This window comes from Phoxinus phoxinus (genome assembly GCF_949152265.1).
Source record: "Phoxinus phoxinus genome assembly, chromosome: 13".
NCBI lineage: Eukaryota > Metazoa > Chordata > Actinopteri > Cypriniformes > Leuciscidae > Phoxinus > Phoxinus phoxinus.
The window spans coordinates 26,543,620-26,553,781 of NC_136888.1; the positions used below are offsets into that span (position 1 = coordinate 26,543,620).

The following is a 10,162-nucleotide window of genomic DNA, read 5'->3' on the forward strand; positions in this document are numbered from 1 at the left end:
ATTTTATTAGGGGTTCAAGCACGAAGTGCTGAAACCCTATTGTTATAGGGTAGACCGAACCGTAAACTGATCGGGCAGACCGAACCGTAAGTCGTAGAGACTTGAGACTTTGGGGGCTGGTAGTACTCACACCGCCTACAACGTCACCAAGGCCCGCCCCGATCGGCCTGACGGGGGCGCTACAGCGGTCAAAAATACGAAATGGCTCATAACTCCTAAACCGTTAGGCGTAGGCTCAAGTGACTTACATCGTTGGAATCCTTGGCTCAAGGCGGACAATATGTCTCGGATTGGCTCTTCACCCTGGGTCAATTTTCTGGTATTTTTTTTTTTTTCGAAAACCTACTTTTGCGAACTAGTCCAAGGATTTCTAGACAGAAATATTTATTATAAATATGCTGTTCCCTGCTGCAGTTTAAAATTTAGCGACCCCTAGAGGCAAGGTGCCTCTATTTAAGTAGAGCATGTGCTATTCAGCCATTTTGTTATCAGGCATTTGAGAGAGCACACGGATGAATTCCATCTCCATTCATGTTTTACCCTTGAAAAGGCATTGTCTGTAAGTGTTTTCTAAAATTAATGTTATGAAAGTTATTTGGTGCTTTGTCATATAACGTAGTGTTGTATTTGAATATGTTAGATGTGTGTACACATTTAACTATGAATATTGTCTATGCTATTATGTATGCTATGCTATCTATGTTTAGAAGGCATGTTTTAGAAGATGTTTATGCTCAAAGTGTCCTGTAAAGTTAATGTAATAATAATAATAATAATTTGTTACATTTATATAGCGCTTTATCTGAGACCTCAAAGCGCTTTACATAGAAGGGGGGAATCTCCTCAACCACCACCAATGTGCAGCATCCACTTGGATGATGCGACGGCAGCCATATTGCGCCAGAACGCCCACCACACACCAGCTTACTGGTGGAGAGGAGACAGTTATAAAGCCAATCAGTATATGGGGATGATTAGGAGGCCATGATAGACAGAGGCCAAGGGGCAAATTTGGCCAGGATGCCGGGGTTACACCCCTACTCTTTTTCGAAGGACATCCTGGGATTTTTAATGACCACAGAGAGTCAGGACCTCGGTTTAACGTCTCATCCGAAGGACGGCACTCTTTTGGCAGTATAGTGTCCCCGTCACTACACTTGGGCATTAGGACCCACACAGACCACAGGGTGAGCGCCCCCTGCTGGCCTCACTAACACCTCTACCAGCAGCAACCTGGTTTTCTCAGGAGGTCTCCCATCCAGGTACTAACCAGGCTCAGCCCCGCTTAGCTTCAGTGGGAAACCAGTCTTGGGCTACAGGGTGATATGGCTGCTGATATGGCTGAATGTATTTCTATTGTTGTTTTTTGCAGTTTTACACCACTTCCATTAAATGAAATTCAAGTCAACTCTGTCTTGGGTGCTTTTTGGAGGAGTGTTAAGCTCGCTGCATAGCTATGTATCAACACACATAGTGAGGACAGAAGAGTAAAAAGACACCATACTTCAGGATTTAATGTGAACTGGAGATACATCGTCTTCTATCAACAAAAATGTCGAATGCCAATTCCATAAGTGTCGATCCAGAAGACCTAGAGGTTAGGTCAGAATGTGCTGCATCATCTTCGTCATCCTCTTCACGAAGATCAAGCAAGTCTACAAGCAGCATAGCGGCTGCACAAGCCCGTGCCAAAGCAGAAGGAGCACGTAAAAGAGCAGCTTTCGCAAAACGAGAGATCGAGATGCAAGTTGAGAAAGCACGCATTGAAGCTACGTTAAATGCTCTGAAGGAAGAGTGTGAGGCTGAGGCTGCCTCAGCAGAAGCTGAAGTGTTCGAGGCACTTGTTAAATCAGAAAGGGGTGAATCTGAAAAGGGAGAAGGTCATGCTTCATTTATCCACCAGTCCATCGAACGTACAGGAGAATATGTCCGAAATCACTTTGCTCCTGTAAACGAGAATCATCATCAACCTGCAGGTGTGTATAGCCCCAACCATTACTCACAGCACCATGCTGACTTTGTTAGTCAGCCTCCAAGCACAGGAAAAGTTAATTCCACAGATGTGTCAGAACTGGCTGCTTATTTAACACGTAGAGATCTTATTACTACGGGACTTAAAGTGTTTGACGATCAACCTGCCAGTTATCTGTCATGGAAATCCAGCTTCAACAACGCAGTAGAGGGGCTGAATCTCAAACCTAGTGAAGAGTTAGATCTCATAATCAAGTGGATTGGTGGGGAGTCACTACAGCATGTCAAACGTATCCGAGCTGTTCATGTAAATAATCCAGCTGCGGGCCTGGATATGGTCTGGCAGAGGCTTGACAGAAGTTATGGTTCTCCTGAAGCCATTGAAGCTTTCCTGTTCTCCAGACTTCACGACTTCCCCAAACTTTCAATCAAAGACAACAAGAAGCTGCAAGAGCTCAGTGACTTACTTTTTGAAATATTAGCAGCAAAGAAAGAAGGTTATCTCCCTGGGCTTAACTTTCTTGACACAGCAAGAGGAATAAATCCAATTTTAGAGAAATTACCTCACAGCATTCAAGAGCAATGGATGAGTAAGGGGTCTCACTACAAAAGGGAGTATTGTGTTTCATATCCTCCTTTTTCGTTTTTTGTCGACTGGGTCTCTCAACAGGCAGAGATGCGGAACGATCCCAGTTTTTTCCTCTACACTCCGAGCACTGGCCCTTTAACAGTTGAGAAGCAACATCTCACCAAAGCATGGAAACCGAAGGCCTCCTTCTCAGTGAACAGAACAGAGGTAGAAAACTCTGGAAGATTCTCTCAAGAGCACTTAAATGAGGATCCAGATAAACAATGCCCTCTTCACAAAAGCCCTCATTCTCTAAAAAAGTGTAGAGCTTTCAGAAGTAAACCCCTAGTAGAACGAAAGCGTTTTTTGTCACAGCATTTTATATGCTTTAGATGTTGTTCTTCAAGAGTCCATCAAGCAAAGGAGTGTAGAGCTGTAGTGCATTGTGAAGAATGTAATAGTGATCGACATATCTCAGCTCTTCATGCAGGACCAGCACCTTGGATTATGGAAGATTCTTCTACGCCAATGGATGATCATGATGGGGACCAAAGTGAAAGTGCAGCAGCTGCCACTACCTCCATGTGTACTGAAGTGTGCGGAGGAGGACTCAATGGTAAATCCTGCTCTAAAATCTGTCTTGTAAATGTCTTTCCAAAGGGTCATCCCGAAAAGAAAGTAAGAATGTATGTGCTATTGGATGACCAGAGTAATGTGTCGCTGGCTAGATCAGCTTTCTTCGATGTTTTTAAAATCCAAGGCGCTGCTTGTCCATGTACGCTTAAGACTTGTTCTGGAACGGCAGATGCTGCAGGGAGGAGAGCAAGCGGTTTCATTGTAGAGTCGGCAGATGGAGAAGTCCGCTTATCACTGCCAACTCTCACCGAATGTGACTTAATTCCTAACAACAGGGATGAAATACCAACTCCAGAAGCTGCACGCAGTTATACCCATCTTAAAGCTGTAGCTGACAAGATGTCGCCCCTTGACCATGATGCAGAGATTCTCTTGTTGCTTGGCAGAGATATCATTCGTGTGCATAAGGTACAAGGTCAGTGCAATGGTTATCACAATGAACCCTTTGCTCAACGTTTGGACTTAGGATGGGTTATAATTGGTAACGTTTGTCTTAATGGTGTTCATAGACCCACTGTTTGTTCTTATAAAACTAACCTCCTCTGGAACGGACGTCCCAGTTACCTGACACCATGTGAGAACAGCATCTATATGAAAGTACGGTTGTCAGGTGAACAAAACAAGCCACCTGTCAGATCAACACGCACTGATGTGGGCAAATTGATTTTCAGTCAGGCAGACAATGACTATAGGCTTGCTGCTTCATTTGAGGATGAACTCTTCTTAGAGATCATAAATCAGGAATTCTGTAAAGATGGTGCAAATAGTTGGGTAGCTCCTCTGCCATTTCGCACACCAAGACAACGTTTACCCAACAACAGACAGCATGCTTTGAATCGACTCCTGTCACTCAGTCGCACTCTGAAGAAGAACACTGAGATGAAGAATCATTTTATAGATTTTATGGAAAAGATTTTTGAAAACAATCATGCTGAAGTAGCACCTCCCATCGACAGAGACAAGGAATGTTGGTACTTACCAAGTTTTGGAGTCTACCACCCTCAAAAACCTGGGCAAATTAGAATTGTGTTCGATTCAAGTGCACGGTTCAATGGCGTGTCGTTGAATGATGTTCTCCTTCGAGGTCCAGACCTTAATAATAGCTTGTTTGGAGTCCTCATGCGCTTCAGAACTGAGCCAGTTGCGGTGATGACAGACATCAAGCAGATGTTTCATAGTTTCCTTGTGAAAGAGGACCATCGCAACTACCTCCGTTTCTTGTGGTTCCATAACCACCAACTTGACGGTGAGATCATGGAGTATCGCATGAGAGTTCATGTGTTTGGTAACTGCCCCTCACCTGCCGTGGCCATTTATGGTCTGAAAAGGACAGCCATGGAGGGGGAAAGAGAGTTTGGAAAAGAGGTGAGAAAGTTTGTAGAAAGACACTTTTATGTCGATGATGGCCTCAAATCATTCCCCATGGTGGAGGAAGCGGTCAGCGTGCTGAAATCAGCTCAAGAGATGTTAGCCCAATCCAATCTTAAGTTGCATAAAATTGCATCCAATAAACTGGAGGTAATGAGAACCTTCCCTGCTGCCGATCTTGCCAAGGGCTTACAGGACCTTGATGTTGGCCAAGACCTTTACACTGTGCAGAGAAGTCTAGGCCTAAAATGGGACCTTGTTGCAGACACACTCACTTTTCAAGTGGTTGATTCTGAAAAGCCATATACTCGACGTGGGGTGTTATCTGCTATAAATAGCCTGTTCGACCCGCTTGGGTTTGCTGCTCCTGTGAGTGTTCAAGGTCGAACAATTCTAAGAGATCTGACCAGCGACATCTGCGATTGGGATGCACCTCTCCCTGATCACAAGTTCGAGGAATGGCGGAAATGGTGTACTTCTCTACAACATCTGAAAGAGGTGAAGATTCCAAGAATATACACATCAATTCCTTATTCACAAGCTCAGGAAAGAGAAGTCTATATATTCTGTGATGCGTCAACTAAAGCCATTGCCGCTGTTGGCTATGTAAAGGTTACAGATGCTCATGGACAGACTGAAGTTGGATTCATTTTCGGTAAAACAAAACTGGCGCCAAAACCTGACCTAACCATTCCCAGACTTGAATTATGCGCTGCCGTTCTCGCAGTGGAAATAGCAGAAGTAATCTCGGAAGAGCTGGACCTGGAGCTGAAGAACATGAAATTCTATACCGACAGCAAGGTGGTTCTTGGTTACATATTCAATGAATCAAAACGCTTCTTTGTATATGTTAATAACCGAGTGCAACGGATTAGACGTTCAACTCAGAAACATCAGTGGCACCATGTTCAAACTGATCTCAACCCAGCCGACTGTGGGACAAGAGCCGTTTCAGCAAATCAGCTTACTGTCTCTGCATGGCTTACTGGGCCAAAATTCCTGTCGCAAACCTGCCAACCAGCTGTGGAAGCCTTTGACCTCATCCATCCAGAATCTGATGCAGAACTGCGACCTGAGGTAATGACATGTATAACCAAACTTTCTTCATGCCTTGGAAGTGCACGTTTTGAAAGGTTTTCAAGCTGGACGTCAGCTTCAAGAGCTGTAGCACGACTCTCACATATAGCTCATTCCTTCTCAAAAGAAGTCAATCAGGATTCCTGCCATGGCTGGCATATGTGTAAGGAACCTTTGAGTGCAGTCCAACTGGATGAAGCAAAGACTAAAATCATTCTTGCTGTTCAAATTGAGACCTATCCAGAGGAAATGCAGAGCATCAGAAAGGGAAAATCTGTTAATAAACGAAGTCCCCTTGTCAAACTGTGTCCATTTGTTGATGCTCAAGGAATACTTCGAGTTGGAGGAAGATTGTCGAAAGCACAAATTCCATCAAATGAGGCTCATCCAATTATAATTCCAGGTAAACACCATGTTGCTTCTCTACTTATTAGATATTACCATGAAAGAGTTTGCCACCAAGGCCGCCATTTCACTGAAGGAGCTGTCAGAGCAGCTGGATTCTGGATTGTTGCCGGTAAGAGACGTATCAGCAGTCTAATACACAGCTGTGTAACATGTCGTAAGTTACGGGGTAGGTCTGAAGAGCAGAAGATGGCAGACCTACCTGTTGATCGCTTAAACACCGATCCTCCGTTTACTTATGTAGGTCTAGATGTGTTCGGTCCATGGTCTGTCACTGCCAGAAGAACACGTGGAGGACAGAGTAATAGCAAGCGCTGGGCAGTCATCTTCACATGTATGAGTACACGAGCTATTCACATTGAAATCATTGAGTCACTTGATACATCTAGTTTTATCAATGCCCTTAGACGATTCTTTGCAATCAGAGGACCTGTGAAGCAACTGAGGTCTGATTGTGGAACAAACTTCATAGGGGCCAGCAAAGAACTACAGGTTGGTTCTATGCATGCCAACAAACCTGTAGAAAGCTACCTCTCAGAGCAAGGTTGTACTTGGTTGTTCAATCCGCCATATTCCTCACACATGGGAGGTAGTTGGGAGAGAATGATTGGAGTGTCTCGTCGTATTCTTGATGCCATGCTTCTCAAACTTGGATCTGCTAGACTGTCACATGAAGTTTTAACAACTTTTATGGCCGAAGTTACAGCCATCGTAAATTCAAGACCATTGACTTCTGTGTCCTCCGATCCAGAACAACCTCTCATTCTTACCCCTGCTATGCTCCTTACGCAAAAGATTGGAGCACATTCTGTACCACCAGGGCAGTTTGACGATAGTAATCTCTATAAACGGCAGTGGAGACAAGTCCAGCATCTGGCCAACGGATTCTGGAAAAGGTGGAGAAGCGAGTATATCTGTGGTCTCCAGAAGAGACAAAAGTGGACGGATGAGAAAACAAATGTGAAAGAAGGAGATCTTGTCCTGCTAAAGGATATTCAAGCCAAAAGACACGACTGGCCTATTGGTTTAATCACTCAAACCTTTCCAAGTGATGACGGGAAAGTAAGGAAGGTCGAAGTGAAAATTGTCAGAGAAGGTGGCTCTAAGCTGTTTTTGCGACCGATCTCTGAAATTATTATTCTCTTGAGTAAGGACGGTAAAGGACTCTGTGGTTAGTTCTATAGAATGGACACTAAAGGTTTATTTGCTTGTATGGTTTGGCATCTTAAAGATGCCAGGTGGGGAGTATGCTGTTCCCTGCTGCAGTTTAAAATTTAGCGACCCCTAGAGGCAAGGTGCCTCTATTTAAGTAGAGCATGTGCTATTCAGCCATTTTGTTATCAGGCATTTGAGAGAGCACACGGATGAATTCCATCTCCATTCATGTTTTACCCTTGAAAAGGCATTGTCTGTAAGTGTTTTCTAAAATTAATGTTATGAAAGTTATTTGGTGCTTTGTCATATAACGTAGTGTTGTATTTGAATATGTTAGATGTGTGTACACATTTAACTATGAATATTGTCTATGCTATTATGTATGCTATGCTATCTATGTTTAGAAGGCATGTTTTAGAAGATGTTTATGCTCAAAGTGTCCTGTAAAGTTAATGTATTTCTATTGTTGTTTTTTGCAGTTTTACACCACTTCCATTAAATGAAATTCAAGTCAACTCTGTCTTGGGTGCTTTTTGGAGGAGTGTTAAGCTCGCTGCATAGCTATGTATCAACACACATATGAGACAAAAGTAAACAAAGCAGAGAGACAATCTTTCACCAGTAGGCCTACATTCTTAATCTTACATTTTTTGTCTTTACGCACTCGACCAAACCACTGGGCAATAATCTAAGCTAGAACCATTGTTTGCACAATTTTAGAAATACAGTTGTAACCCAGATAACACAGGCCACAAGTAAATGACTTGAGAGTTGGAAAAAGCTAAGTAAAATAAAGAATTAAAGTGTACTACAAAGAAATCACTGATTGTGCTGCAGTGACTGACACCCCTGAGAGCCAACAGTAGCAGCATATTCATAAGGCCTACAACAGTTCGCGCCGGCGCCGCAGTCAGCAGTGTTGCCAACTTAGCGCCTTTGTCACTATATTTAGCGAGTATTCAGACCCCTCTAGCGACACATTTTCAAAAAAGCGACTAGCGACATATCTAACGACTTTTTCTGGTCTTATTGGTGACTTTTGGAGACTCTCTGACATGAAAGCACATATCGTTCTTACTCTTCTCAACGAGCAGCGGGTGCTGCCGTGGGTCCCACCCACTTCCCAAAGGCAAAGCACTCACAGGCGGCCCAGTCTTCGCGCAGCAGCCGCTCCCAGCTGCAGTCAGAGCAGGAGATATGCTCTGACTGCCTCCGCGTCCAGACCGCAAATGAATCGCGCATATTTTTAGCGACTTTTCAGACCCCGACTTTTTTGGTTTAGCCCTGCTGTCACTCACTCTAGCTGCGTTTACCCTGTTCAGTGAATGGCTGAGCGGAGCAGCAGCACGTTCATCTGTTGAGCGCACGGCTGCTGACAGACGTGAATGAGCAGTGTTTTTCCACGGACTTATCACTTATCTGCTTTTCTTTTGGTTTTTATATAAAGAATTTAGTTTTACCATTTTAAGTTCCTTTCTTTACTTGTACTTATTACTTAAATAGCCTACTCACTATCACAGAGTTCATCCGGTTCCCGAACTCTCTCAATTCAGATAAATTTCCACTATAAAAAAAAATGAGAACAGCTTTATTTTACATTCGGCTATATTATATTATAATATTAAATACAGTATGTGAGCATTCATTTAGAGAGAAAACACATTAGGCAAGCAGAAAGCAAGTACGACGCGATGACGTCATGCATATGCTAATTGATGTACGGCGTCATCTAGCGACATTTAGGGACTTTTTGGGAAGGTGTTAGCTACATTCCTTTGAAAATAGTTTGCAACACTGGCTGTCAGTCAGCATGAACAGATGAGAACAGGTCAGACGAGGCAGCAGCACACGGAGCATTACTCCAGAAACTCCTTTCACTAAATCATAATCAAACGGGAACTGTGATTGAGTGCACTTGGAAACTTTGGATGCGTCAGCCTGGAGTGTTGTCGTCAGAGAGAGAAAAGTGGAGTGGAAATCGAAGGATCCCAGAGTGAAAATCTTTATTGAATAATCTTCTTTAAGTGAATATGTGATGCAATCTCGTTTTGGTGAGTGATTTTTTTATATATATATGAAATCTGAATATAAAAAGACATGAAAGATATAGATATGTCAATTTCAGAAATGATTTGATATGAGCTGAGTTGAGTAGGCCGCACTAGTTAGCCAGCTACCACAGGGTCCGAAATTAACACCCGCCAAGCTCCAAATGGCCAATAGCAAATAGTCTTATCTGATCGGTGAGTAGACGAACTGCTGCGCGTGTGACAGGGCGCACGTTTAACTGAAGAACGAGCAGAGAGAGAGCGAGCCCCGGTCGCGCGCGCGCGCTCTCTCTCTCTCAGTGGAGACAGGCGAAAAGGCTTCACCGTCTCCTAAGCGCTGTCTTCAGCATCCGAAATTAACACGCGCCAAATGCTGGTAGATTTTCCGTTTAGCGAATAAATAATAAAATAAAATGTTCGGACACTCGGGAGGTCGTGAGATATTGCACACGTTACGAGTCAGTTAAACTGATATTCGCTTCAAAGCAGCTGGTACACGGCACGACTGTCCGTGAGCTTTCGCGCTAAACACAAGAGACCGGAGTTTTCAATGTTGCAGGCAATAGCTTCAGATAGAAAATGACAGAAATGTGTGTGAACAGTAATGGACAGATTATGAACAGCTAAATGAACAGTAGCCATTCCTTTCAACATAAAAACGAGAGAGAGAGAGAGAGATTAAGAGTGTGTGTGTGTGTGTGTGTGTGTGTGTGTGTGTGTGTGTGTGTGTGTGTGTGTAAAATAAAAAATAAAAAAATTATTATAGCCTACATTTCAAATTTTGCTCTGGACAATTTTTTATGTTTGTATTCAACATAATACCTTATTATCTCAATTAAATGTACTGAAATTGATGTATATGTGACACAAAAAGGCTGTTTATTATTTTGGCCGGTAAAAAATATGCTTGGCTGGTGGATTTTTTCATCTACCA

General features: G+C 43.2%; 1 protein-coding gene across 2 annotated transcripts in view; it reads left to right on the forward strand.

The window, feature by feature from the left end:
• fut8a (fucosyltransferase 8a (alpha (1,6) fucosyltransferase)) overlaps positions 1 to 10,162 on the forward strand; it is a 93,419-nt gene that overhangs the window by 23,939 nt on the left and 59,318 nt on the right. Inside the window, exon 1 of one of the 2 annotated variants that reach the window (XM_079633675.1) lies at positions 8,954 to 9,231. The exons of the other annotated variant lie outside the window; for it this stretch is intronic. The gene's annotated coding sequence lies outside the window, so the exon portion shown is untranslated. Of the gene's footprint in view, positions 1 to 8,953; positions 9,232 to 10,162 lie in introns of those variants that run through there. 2 annotated transcript variants of the gene reach the window in all.